This window comes from Gracilinanus agilis, chromosome 1, assembly GCF_016433145.1.
Source record: "Gracilinanus agilis isolate LMUSP501 chromosome 1, AgileGrace, whole genome shotgun sequence".
Classification (NCBI taxonomy): domain Eukaryota; kingdom Metazoa; phylum Chordata; class Mammalia; order Didelphimorphia; family Didelphidae; genus Gracilinanus; species Gracilinanus agilis.
In genome coordinates, this window is record NC_058130.1 from 694,400,333 (window position 1) to 694,414,162 (window position 13,830).

The 13,830-nt window shown below is 35.2% G+C and overlaps 1 protein-coding gene across 1 annotated transcript in view; it reads right to left on the reverse strand.

Annotated features, from left to right (window-relative positions):
* Positions 1-13,830, reverse strand: part of TRAPPC9 (trafficking protein particle complex subunit 9) — a 1,005,189-nt gene that overhangs the window by 488,161 nt on the left and 503,198 nt on the right. The gene's annotated exons all lie outside the window — the stretch shown is intronic.

Below are 13,830 nucleotides of genomic sequence, written 5' to 3' on the forward strand. Positions count from 1 at the left end.
TCTTTTCCAGGTTCAACCTCTCAAGTTCCACTAGATAATGGCTTATTGACCACTTCTTGCAGGTTGGGAAAAGATTCCTTCATAACTAAGAGTTGAACTAGATGGCCTTTAAGATTTGATTTTGTGATTCTATGAATGGCAGTTTATAGTCCTTTTATAATCTTGGTCACTCAAACCTAATCTAGGATAAGAGGTATAAACTGGCCTGTAAATACCAATCCCCAAAGGAAAAAAGGTTAAAAAAAGATCTGTGAATAGATAAACACCCTCACTGGTAATACAGGGAAGCCGATATGCCTAGTTATTTCAGCAAAATAGAGCTGCCAAAGATTGTAAATAGAAATTTAAGCAATACTCAGATTTCCACATTTAATAAGTCAAGGTGAGAAGTCAACTGTTCTGGATATAGGAAAAAGCATTCCATTTTCAGCATGAACAGCTTTTTAGGAGGCAGAATAATATGGTGTAAAAAACACAAGGCTTTAAGTCAGAAGATCTATGTTACTTTCTCCCGTTAGAAGGTACATAACACTTTTATTGTCAATTTCTTTTTACAGAACTTGGTCAATAAGTCAGTGAACTAGCATTTATCAAGCATCTACTATGTGCCAAGCACTGTGCTAAGCACTAGAAATAACAAATAAATCAAAAAACAGTTCTTACCCTCAAGAAATTCACAGTTTAATGGGGTGGGGGTGTCTTGCAAACTATTATGATACAGAGAAGCTACAGACAGGACAAATTGAAATAATCTCAAATAAAAAGATTAAGATTAAGGAGGATCAGTATGGGAAGAAAATGAATTCAGTTTTGGAAATATTTAATTTAAGATGTCTACAAGGCATCCAACTCAAGATGTTTAATAGGGAGTTGAGGATATGTAAGAGTTGATAGAGACATTAAGGCTGTATAGAGATGATGAATGAAATTGTGGGAGCTGATAAAATCACCAAATATATTATAGAGGGAGAAGAGGAGAAGGTCCAGGAAAGAACCTTGAGGAAACCCACAGTTGGCAGAGGTGATCTGGAGACAAAAGAAACAAGTCAGTAAACAAACATTTATTAAGAACCTATTATGTGCTAAGCACTGGGTATACAAAGAAAGATAAAAGATAATCCCTCCCCTAAAGAGCTCAAAATCTATTAAGGTAGATAACATGCATAATGCTATACCACATACAAACAAGCCGAATACAGTATAAATTGGAAACAGTCATGAGAAGGAAGACACTAGAATTAAGAGGGTTAGGGAAAGGTTTCTTGTAGAAGACAGGATTTTAACTTGGATATAACGGAAGTCAAGGAAACTAGGAAATAGAGACAAAGAAGGAAAACTGTTTCAGGCATAGGGGATAGTCAGAGAAAAACATGCAGAGTCAGAAGATGGAAAATCATAATCAAGGAACAACAAAGAGATCATGTTTGTTGTCAAATTAAACAAAGATAGGAAATACAAAAAGATACCAGGTTTTTAAAGGCTTTAAGTAAAACAGAAGATTTGATATCTGATCCTAGAAGTGATAGGAAATAAGTGAAGTTTACTGAGTAGAGAAGTGACATAATGCTGAGTGGTTGACACTGGAGTGGGGAGAGACTTATGATAGGCAAACTAATCAGCAGGTTACTGCTACATACAGATGTAAGGTGATGAAGGCCTCAATAAAGGTCATCACAAAGTTATAGGAGAGAAGGGTTGTTCAAATGTGAAATCAGCAGGCCTTGGCAATAGATTGGAGATGGAGATGGAGAGATGAGAGATAATGAGGATTTGAGGGTGACACTTAGTTTACAAGTCTGTGAGGCTAGGAGAATAGTGGTGCTCTCAACAGTAATATGGAAGTTTGGAAATGTAGTTTCCAAATGGTGTTTAGGTTAGCTTAGTTTGGGACATGTTGACTTTAAGATGTCGACAGGACATGCAATTCAAGATGTCAAATAAGCAAGTAGGTGAGTCTGGAAGTAAAAGAGAGCTTAGGGCTGGATAAGTAGGTTTGAGAATCATCTGTATAGGGATGATAAGTAATTCCATGGAAACTGATTATATCTCAAGTGTAACAAAAGGAGAAGAAATCCCAGGTCAGAGGGCTTGATGTGGATGAGGTTCTAGCAAAGGAGAATGAGTGATAGTCAAATAGGAAGGAGGAGAACCAGGAGAAAGTAGTGTCCTGAAAGCCTAGAGAGAAGAGAATAAGACTGAGAAAAAGGCATTAGATTTGGCAGTTAAGAGAGTAACTTTATAGCGAGCAGTTTTAGTTGAATGATGAGATAAGAGGTCAAATTATAGAAAGTAAAATAAGTAAAGATACTTACTGTAAATGGCTTCTCAAGGAAATTAACCACCAAAAGGAATGTATGTGTGAGAGCTGGCAAGGATCAATGAAACAAGTGAGTTTTTTGAGGATGGAGGAGAAAGACATATTTTTAGGCAGTAGGGATGTAATTAGAACACAAGAGAAAAGGGGAGAACATTGGTAAACTTTTGGGAGAAGAAAGTATGGAGGAGACTGATCACCATCAACACTGGCAATGGCTACAGATAGGTCAGGAAAGATGAATGTTGAGGAAAAGGTATTAGATTTGATACCTAAGAGATCTCTGGTAACTTTGGGAAAAGCTGTTCAGTAGAGATAAAGTTAAAGGCAAGATTCTCTGCTGAAAAGGTAGGGGCAGGGTGATTTATACAAAATTTGAGAATTAAGGAAAAAGTCTGTAAAAGCCACTGTGCTGAGTGAATGATGAATTAATTAGGGAAATATAAAAGTAATTTTTTTGCCACAGTGAGAATCCACTTAATATTAACAAATATAAATTTGTAGTAGACTAAGTCCACATGTTTTCAAGATTTCATTTAGCTTCATTTATTACATGAGTAAGAAAGAAGACAGGATAGATAATGAGGGTAATTTAAGGCTGAGATTTAGAAGAGTAAGATCATCAACAGGATGAAGGGGTGAGGAACTTGAGAGAAAACAGCAATGTAGAGTTAACTTAGTTCAGAGTAGGATGCAGGGAAAAGTTAAGATGAAGAAGTAAAGAGCATAGTAGATGGTAGGAATAGTAGCTGGGGAAGAAATGAGAAATATAGGAATTAACGGTTTTCTGCAGAGAATAAAAAAATGGCATCTGGAGCTCCAAGGCATAGGGATAGTTACATAGTTGTCAAATAACAACAGATTATGATGAGGTAAAGTGATTTCAGATTTCATGAACATAGATATAAAAGCCTTGTGGGTAAGTGAAAAATCAACTGGTATGACCATCTCTGTGTGTGGCTTTGAACGAGTAGTTCATGGGAAATAAGTAAATTAACTGAAAGATTAGGAGTGTTTCAAGGAGTAGATGAAGCGAGCAAGAAAGGAAAAGGTTTAAAATGAAATCAAGTTTGTTACTTAAGGTAGGCATTCAAGAAAACATAGTGGAAGAGTTGGTTTGCTTTAGGGTGAGAGCTCAGGTGGCTGAATTAAGAGAGATGGGAATAAGGGAGCAGTCAGTGGAAAACAGAGTGAGTAATGACAAATGAAAGTTCAGAATCACTGGAGGGGGGAGTTTTTAAAGAAACATGTTAATCACTGAAGAATGAATTCAGGAAGGTTATCATGGTCCTATTATTTTTGCTCCTCCGCATTCCATTTTAGTTGGACACTGACAAATTAAAGACCATCTGGATGAGGATAACCAAAATATGAAGAAAGTAGAAATTAGAATTGATTAAAGCAACAAAACACATTGAGCCTGGAGAAAGGAAGTCTTAAATGTATGGTGGGGTGGTGGGGTGGTGAAGTGTTATAGGACAGGGAGGAATGATGGCTATCTTTAAGTCATTTAAGGCCCTCAGGCGATATGGACAAATGGTTCTGCTTGTTCTACTTGGTTGCAAAGCCAAAAACAAGAGCAATATGTAATTGTACAAAGAAAAGCAGATTTCAACTAATAACATGAATAACTTTCTGACAGTTAAAGTTGTCAAAAATGGCAGGGGCCTTCTCAAGGTAGAGAGTTCCATAGTACTAAAAGTGTTCAAGAAAAAGATAAATGAATAAGTAGAGATATTGTAGAAAGAACATGATAGTTGTCATCAAGAATTTAAAGAGCTAAAATGTGGAAGAGGAGTTACTCTTCAATTTGTCCACAAATGGAAGAAATAATGGGTGAAAATAACAGAAAGATAGATTCCAGCTTCTACTATCTATAAGCTATCCAAACAAGAATATATAGCATCAGGAAATAACTGATTCCCTTTAATCCTGGTCCTCAGATTGAGGCTAAATGACCAAGTATTAGGGATGGCATGGAAGGAGTCCAGTTCTCCAAGAAGTCTAATGACACACTGAATAGCTTCTCAAGGAAAGAATTTAGTGTACAAAAATGCTAGCCTCAGAAGTAGTTTTCAGTTCTAGCTTCCTATTGCTTTCCAAATATGAAACCTCTGGCATGTCTAAGGTTCCTTACAACTCTGAAACGCTACTAATTCATCCAATGAGCAGGGAGTTGGATTAAATTACCTCTAAGTTCCCTCCTAATTCTGGGTCCTAAAGAATAAGAAGAAATTTTCAGAATGTGTATCTATTAAAAATAAGCATATGGTCTTGTGTTAGAAGTTATATAAATTATATGCAAAAGATTATTTAACAAAATCTAGTGATAGATGTTTATCAACCAATTAGGAAAATCAATGGGTATTAAAAGGAAGTCAAACAAGGGAGAAATCATAGAGGAGCAGTATAGTCCTATGAGGCATGACATTAGGAACAATGTTGTCAATTCTGAACAGGCCAAAAAAGAAATCTTAGCACCAGAAAAGACTTAACTGTCATCCAGTGCAGTTCCACCCTGAAGCAGGATTACTTTTTACCTGCAACAAGTGTTATTCAAGGCACTCTCTGAAAACTTCTACCTTTGAAGTAGCCCAATCCATTTTTTGAAAGATTGTACTGGAAAACTTACCCTTCTGTGGCACTAAAAGCTATTTCTTTGTCATTTCTGCCATAGAAGTCAGAGATTAGTCAGTGGCACCAAGCTAGTAAATTTAATCTCTTTCTCATAATAATCATTTAGATACTGAAATGGATGATTAAGTACAAAGGGGAAGATGAAGATGGTATTAGGAAAAAAAAAACAAGAGGATCAATAGTATGCAGCATTGGGACCTGAATCCAGAGCCCCTGCCATAAAGTCTAGCACTCTTATTTTCTTTCCCTATTTCTGTAATACCCAGTTTTTAAAATTCCATAATTTGCCAATTGATTTACAAAAGAAGGAGATTCTTGAACAAGAATATTGAACATGCAACTAGAGCCACATTGCAGGCCAGGAGGTATTCTTGGAAAATTAATTTTACAATCTATTACAAAAATGAGCTTCTTTCCAGGGAAGCAGGTGAGTACACTATTCTGCTGACTATGATCTTAAAATATTCTCCCTTTTCCTATGGTTGTTTACTTGAATTTAACTCTAGAGAAGTGGCGAGGCCTTCTCCAATGGAGTTACAGTGAATGTAAGACAGTCATTCATTCTGACAGCCATCAACGCCCAACCTACTCAGTCAGCTCAAGGCAAGCAGAGTCTTAAAGAATGAAGATCTATTACACCCTTGTCATAACTTCATGAAATCTTTAATCACAGCAAAATCTTTCATCAGTAAAATGAACTTATAAAACATTTATTGGGGAAAAGGAATCCAAGTTACAGGGAAATGAAAGAGCAAAGTACTACAAATAGGAAGAGATGCATATGTACAGTGTTATATTTTATAAAGGCGCATATATGCACATATACACATGAATACAGATACAAATTATACATATATGCATACATGATATGTCCATAAGTATGTGTATACATGCATACACAGTTGTATAGTTGTGACTACAGCAATTTATGAAGACCACTAGCCAAAGCTCAGAAGAATGTAGTCTTCACTGATAGGAAGATGGTCCATAATGATGAAATGATAAATTCATAAAGTATGAAGGAATGAATTTACACAAATACCTATATACATATATTTCTATATATATATATCTATATGTGTGTGCATACATATATACCTATTCATATGTCTATACATATACATACAGACATAGATTATGTTTCCCCTTGAAGCCACCACTTAGAAAATTTCATGGGAGTTAATAGATATATAATACAACTCTTAGACATATCTTTTCTTTTATACTTCAGGGCTGCCTCTATGCAAGGTTTTCATTAATTCCCAAGAGTGATATTTTCACCTGACTATAGTTCCTTGCTTCCTAACACATGTTTAAACATTAACCTCTGTCTCATTTTTGTCAGAGCCTCTGGTCCTTAAAGAATCAAAATCACAAAATTACAGAATCTCAAGTTGAAAGAAGCCTCAAAGACCATCCAGTCCAAACCAAACCTGACTAGAAAACTTCTCTACAAAAGTTAGAAATTAACAAAGAAGTAGTATAGAGACAACAATTGGATCATACATAAGTTATAAGTATATTTGTGGCCACAGCATGGAGTCCATTGCTGTAAACTTAGCAAACAGGAATATATATATATTTATATACATTCATATATACATAAATATATATGTATATATTTATTCCAAATAACTAACCAATGTCAACTAATTATTCAATATCAAAATAATAGAAGTACAAAGAAAAAATATTTTTTAAAATAACCATAACATCAAAGAAGTATGCTCTCTTTATCTTTTCCTCTGAATGTGCTTGATCTGGTTGTCACCTATTGCCATCCTACCTTTTAAAATTTGTCTCATATTAGACTGCTCTCTATTCTAAAAATATACCCTATTCTCTCTACCTGCTCATTCTGCTCATTCTATTCCCTCTGCCTAGAATGGCTGTATTTCCTTTCTTGATTCTTAAAGAATTTCTACTAACTACTTGAAACAAAACTCAAATGCCATCTGGTTCTACACCACCATTCACCAGGTCTTCTACATCCACAAGTATGATATTATCTAAAGCAGTAAGACTGTCAACCATTGGAGCCCTTCCACAAAGACCTGACATTATTATCAACACAACTGTTTACCATGCACCTATGTCTATAACACTATGTATGGTCCTAGAGGAAATAAAATGGCAAAATCACTATCATGACTCATAATCTGATAATAAGCAAAAGACAGTCCTAGAGTTGGCTTAAGAAAGATGAGATAAAATCATGATTCTCTCTATTGAAGTCACATAAACTCTTAGTCCCAGTTTCCTAAATTATAAAATGAGAATAAAAATATAACCTAAAAAAGGGCTGTTGTAGGAATTAAATAATATATGGAAAGCATTTTGCACATCTTAAAATGTTACATAAATTTTACGTCTTATTGTCATTATCAATGCATTTGATTTCTCCGGAATCAGTAATAAATTATTATTTTAAAGAATAATAATAACTGACATTTATAGCCCTTTACATTTTGCTTTTTATGTATTGCCTCAATAAGTTATTTAGTATCTTATTCCCAGGACAAAAGCTTATTTGCTTTTCTGACATATTGTAAGCCATAGAACACATACAATTTCTATTTTCAATTTTGCTTGGATAAATGGTTTTGCTTTCTTTTCACTATTTGTGATGGTCTTTTGTGTCATCAGCATGTGACAAGAAGTAGCTGACCTGGCAAATGTAAGATAAAGGCTATCCTTTCCACTTAAGAATGAACAAAGAAGTGTCTTTTCTTCTTAATTCAAACTCATAACCCTAATCCACTGATATATGAGGAGGATGACTGATATAATTCCAATCTGATAACCCTTTCAGAAACTGAAGAAAAGAGTGCTCAACTTCACCAGTAATCCTGAGGACTCTCTGACCTTTCTCCCTAACCAATCTTCTAAAGAAGCTATGTACTCCACTCTTCTCTTCAGCACTATATCTGGCCTCCAGTAGTATCTTCCATGACACTCACTGGCTATATCCATATTTAAATAACCCATGTGAATAGATTAATCTTACATAGACAAATTGGTTTGAACTTTACTCAGTAGGTATGATATACACAATAATTATATCATTTACATTTTAAATGTGCTAAGTATATAGATGAGAGTTGCCCTAGACGAGGGGTCGGCAATGTATGGCTCTTTCTGCAGGAGCCATAAAGTCAATTTTTTTTCAGGTGCTGTTACAGGAGCACACTGTGAGCACACTGTACGGCTCTCACGAAATTACATTTTTAAAAATGTGGCGTTTATGGCTCTCATGGCCAAAAAGGTTGCCAACCCCTGCCCTAGAGAGTGATGAGACACTAAGAAGGGTCATGGAGGACATATCTATTGCTCTTTTCCAATTCTATAATGCTAGATATTTTTTTTAGGACACCATGCTACCAGAAAAGATTACAACTCAATATCAAGTTTGATGGGTTTTTTTGGCAAGTCATCATATAATCAGAGAATGGCATTTTAAAAACTAAAAATATATACACACATAGCACAGAAAATCATCTTCATTCTTGACAATTCTTTTTTTGTAATGGGTAGACTAATGTTCACCTTTGCAACAGCTCTTTAGTTATTCTATTTTCTCTGTCTGAATGGGTAAGGAGATTTCAGCATGTATCCACAGGATTATGCTTGTTAAATAAATCTGTTCAGAAATTCATGTCCAACATTTTCTGGACAAATAATGAAATCATTTTCTGGATATGGCACATAGACATTACTTAGGGTCAAAGGAAATGTAATGTTTTAGTTAAAATGCACAACAAAGATGTTTAAAAGTCTAAAATTTAGAATTCTTTGATTCAAAAATGTGCATGTGACTACAATTTTAGAGGAACAGGAAAAGAATGTTAAACACATCTGAGAAAGAAGCTATCACTTCAATTCAAACATTTATATTAAGCTCTTATTCTGTGCAAAGTACTATATTAAGCATTGGAGATAACAAAGATTTAAGATGACACTATTCCTATGCTTAAGATACTATGCGAAGATGGAGATGGCACATACAAATATAATATAAAGTAGGAGTAATAGAGCCAAAAAAGAAACCCAGACTAAGACCTCTGGGAAATTTTGAGGAAGAAGAAAACACTTTCAGCTGAAAACAAAATCAGTTTTTTGGGTTTTGGGGTTTTTTTTAAGGCTTCATGGAGAAAATGGTATATAAAATAAGCATAAAAAGAAAGAAGGCAGAAAAGTTATCATCAAGACACAAAAGAAGAGGAAGTACATTCTAGGCATGAATATCTACAAATGCACAGTAAAAGGAAATGACATCTTCAGAGAACACATAGTAGTTCATTTTGGTTGGAATTTATTATTCATGAAGGAAAGTAATGTGAAATAAAGCTGTAAAGGTAGGTTAGAAACTGACTGTCAAGGACCATAAACTTAAGCTAAAATAATTTGTATTTCATTTTGTAGGCAATAAGATAACAGTGAATATTTTTAAGTAAGGGGATGGCATGGTAAATATGTCTTAGAAGTATTATTTTTATGAGCTAATGTAAAGGGATGGACTGGAAATGGGGAAAAAAGAGACAAAAATTAAAATAATGATGCTAATGATAATAGATAGCATTTATATAGTGTTTTAAGGGCTTCTACTTAAAGAAGAGGTTTAAGGAAGTCTACCCATTAAACCAAGTTACCCTGCTTTTAGATTTTTTCCATCATGGCCCCCAGGTCTGGAAATATCTTCTCTCTCCTCTCTTTACATCATCCTGCTTTTCAACTTCCTTTTGTGTGTTGTCTTTTTCTGCTAGATTCTTAGCTCCTTGAGGGCAAGGACTTAGTTTTAATTTTTATTTGTAGCTACAGAGTTTAACACAATGCCTTGCACACACTGAACATTTAAAAAATATATTTATTAACGACTGATTGACATCTCAAACTAAATGCCCCACAGGTATGTCAAACTCAACAAGTCCAAAATAAATTTTAATCTTTCCCCTATTCCCTGAAAACACTCCCTATTTTCTCCACTTGCCTTTAACTGTCAAAGGCATTTTGTTTTTCTTTATTTTTTAGAGGGAGTGGGCAGGACAGATAAGGTAAATTTTTCTTAATTGATAAAAAAGGAAATTGAATTTTTAAAAATACTTTGAAGAGTAGCTCCATTCTCCAAGTTACCTGGGCTCACAACCTCAGAGTACTCTTCCACTCTTCATTGTCATTTTTACCACATATAGATTCCATTGCCAAATCCTGTCACACCTACTCTCACAATGTCTCTCCTCCACCTCTTCTCTTTACATATACAGACAACATTCTGGTATAGGTCCTCATCATCTCTTGCTTGGATTATATTAATAGGCTTTTGATTTGTATTTTCTCTGCCATGTCACTCCCACTACTTGACAGCCTCCAAAGGTTCCTTAGTACCTCCATAATCAAACATAAAATGCTTTGTTTGGCATTTAAAGTACTTAACAACATGACTGCTTCCTAATTTTCTATGATTCTTACCTTATAGTCCCTTCTGGGTAATCTAAGACCTAGCAAAGAGGGCCTCCTTGCTACTCCTGTTACATGACAATCAATCTCTTGACACTGGCTTTTTAACTTCTCACTCATGCCTCTGGGCCATCTTCAAGAATCAACACAAATGCAATTTCTTACAAGTAGCCTTAGGTTCTTGTGTTCTCCTTCCTTCTCTCTCTCTCTCTCTCTCTCTCTCTCTCTCTCTCTCTCTCTCTCTCTCTCTCTCTCTCTCTTCTCTCTCCCACACACACTTCTAGTACTTTCCTTCTGAGATTACCTTCCATTTATACTGTGTATCTCTGGTATATATACATCATTATTTGAATGTTAACTTCCTCATTACAAAATGAGCTCCTTAAAATAAAAAAAACTAATGTAAAATCTATATCAAATTGTTGACTCTCTCAGGGAGAGAGAAAGGGAGAGAATTTGGAACTCAAAAAAGAAAAGACTTAAAAGTTGTTTTTACAAGTAATTTGGGAAAAATAAAATATTATTTAAAAAAAGAAAAAACAAGGAAAACAAGCTCCTTGAAAATATTAACTATATTTGCATTTCTTTCTATGCCTGGCCCATTGACTGGTATATAGTAAGTGCTCAATAAATGCTCCCTGACTGAATGAGAGAAATTTTACAGAGTAAAGCATTTGGTGTGGGGCCTCATAACAAATGACCGTTAAGCAATAATTAATTGTTGGTCATGATAGTCAGGACCAGAGTAATTCTAGAGATGTGATTTTATTTGCAAAGGGTAAGAAAGTATTTCAGTTCATTTTAATCTTAGTAATTTGTTAATCAGTAGGCATCTCAACAGTCCTGTGAAAGAAACAGGGTAGAAAGTGACTATGCCCATTTTTACAGAAAGAGAAGCTGAGCTTCACACAGGGAATGGCCTAATAAAGCATAATTTTGAGAATTAGAGGACATTTACTTGAAACAAGGCTGTGTTATTTCCTATGGATGTATCAATTCAGTCAATCCTTTCAACTCTGGACATTAATTTCATTACATGTAATATAATAATATTAGATTTAAAACTGATAGAATTTGTCTGCCCTTTGATCCAGCCATACCATTGTTGGGTTTGTACCCCAAAGAGATCATAAATAAACAGACTTGTATGAAAATATTTATAGCTGCGCTTTTTGTGGTGGCAAAAAACTGGAAAAGGAGGGTATGCCCTTCAATTGGGGAATGGCTGAACAAATTATGGTATATGCTGGTGATGGAATACTATTGTGCTAAAAGGAATAATAAACTGGAGGAGTTCCAGGAGAACTGGAAAGACCTCCAGGAACTGATGCAGAGTGAAAGGAGCAGAGCCAGAAGAACATTGTACACAGAGACTGATATACTATGGTAAAATCGAATGCAATGGACTTCTGTACCAGCAGCAATGCAATGACCCAGGGCAATGCTGAGGGATTTATGGTAAAGAACGCTACCACATTCAGAGGAAGAACTGCAGGAGAGGAAACATATAAGAAAAACAACTGCTTGAATGTATGGGTTGAGGTGGGCATGATTGGGGATATAGACTCGAAACTACCACACCAATGCAACTAACAACAATTTGGAAATAGGTCTTGATCAAGGACACATGTTAAAACCAGTGGAAATGCATATCGGCCATGGGTAGGGGGGACTGCGGGGGGTGAAGGGGAAAGTAGGAGCATGAATCATGTAACCATGTTAAAAATGAATATTAATAAATGTTTAAATTTTAAAAAAACTGATAGAATTCCAAAATTTAGCAGGGCCTCAGGAATGATCTAATCTAATCCATATACAAAATGAATATGTCCAACAATTGGCCATCTAGTCTTCACTTAAAAAGGTCTTTACCTATTTCTTAAGCATTCCAGATTTCTGATAGATACCTCTTTTCTTCCATGTATATATGTTCCAATAAAACATTTTTGTTTATTCTAAAAAACAAAAAAAAAGGCCAATGAGAGAGAACAAAACTCCCTTCCAAGACAAATCAGTCTACTTGTGAATAGCTCTAATTGCCTCTTTTTAATCTCAATTTCACATTCTTCCTTCAGAGCAATCAAACAAAGGATCGTAGATTTAAAACTGGAAAGGTCCTTTTAAGATCATCTAATCCGAACCCAAAGAATAACTTTACTTTATATGTGAGGAAGTCACCTATCACTCTACATGAAGGTTCTTCATTTTTGAAAAAAGCTATCATATTCCCTTTGAATATTCAATCCCCCAGTTTTTTCAGTTGACTCTACATTAATTCAAGGCCCTTTGTCATTCTGGTTGCCCTCTTCTAACTATTTGCTCTACCTTATCAATGTCCTTCCTAAACCATGGTGCTCAGAACTATACATAATAGTTTAGCTAGGGTCTGAGAAAATCAGGGTACAGCAGGATTAGTACCTCTCTATTGTAGGAAAGCATGTCATTCATTGTAGACTCAAATCCTATTAGCTTTAGTGACTGCCATATCACACTGTTAACTCAAACTAAGCTTTCAGTTCACTAAAATCACTGGATCATTTTTAGACAAATTAATATTTAAGTTGCTCCTCCTAATTTGTACTATCAGACATATGGCTATTTTTTTAAAACCCTTACCTTCTGTCTTGGAATCAACACTAAGTACTGGTTCCAAGGCAGAAGAACGATAAGGGCTAGGCAATGGGTGTTAAATGACTTATCCAGGGTCATAAAGCTAGGAAGTATCTGAGGTCAAATTTGAACCTAGGACCTCCAGTCTCTAGGCCTGGCTTTTTAACCCAAATGGAAGACTATATTTATATTATGTGGATAAATATAGTCTTCCATTTGGGTTAAAAAGCCAGGCCAAGACAGGTAGGTAGGCTAGATCTTGCTGAATCCCAATTCTTCGATTCAAGTTGTTAACTATTCTTCCCCCTTGAAAATCTATTATGTCACTTCCATACCTTTATCTAAGTTGTTGAAAAAAAAATGTTAAGTAGCACAAGAACAAGTATGGATTCCTCAGGCTCTCAACTAGACTCCTTCCAAGATGGAACTGAACTATTGACTAGCCTTTGAGTCTGGCTAACCAATTAATTCCAAATCCATAAAACTTCCAATTCTACCAAAATCTACCATTTGGACCATATCTTTCCAAAATTTTCATAAGAAGAATATGGAATACTTTATCAAATGCTTTGCTAAAATACAGACAAATTATAGCATTCTCCAAATCTATCAGTTTTATGTCTCTAGAACAATGATGGGCAAACTTTTTAAAGAGGGGGCCAAAGGAAAGGAAATGCTCATCTGTCAGTCTTTTTCTAAGGCAACTCTTTCAAAGTTTAATTGCATTGCATCCTATTCATTGTATTTGTCAGATTAGGAATAATGTCCCACGGCCAGATAGAACATTTCAGGGGGCCACATCTGGCCCGTGGGCT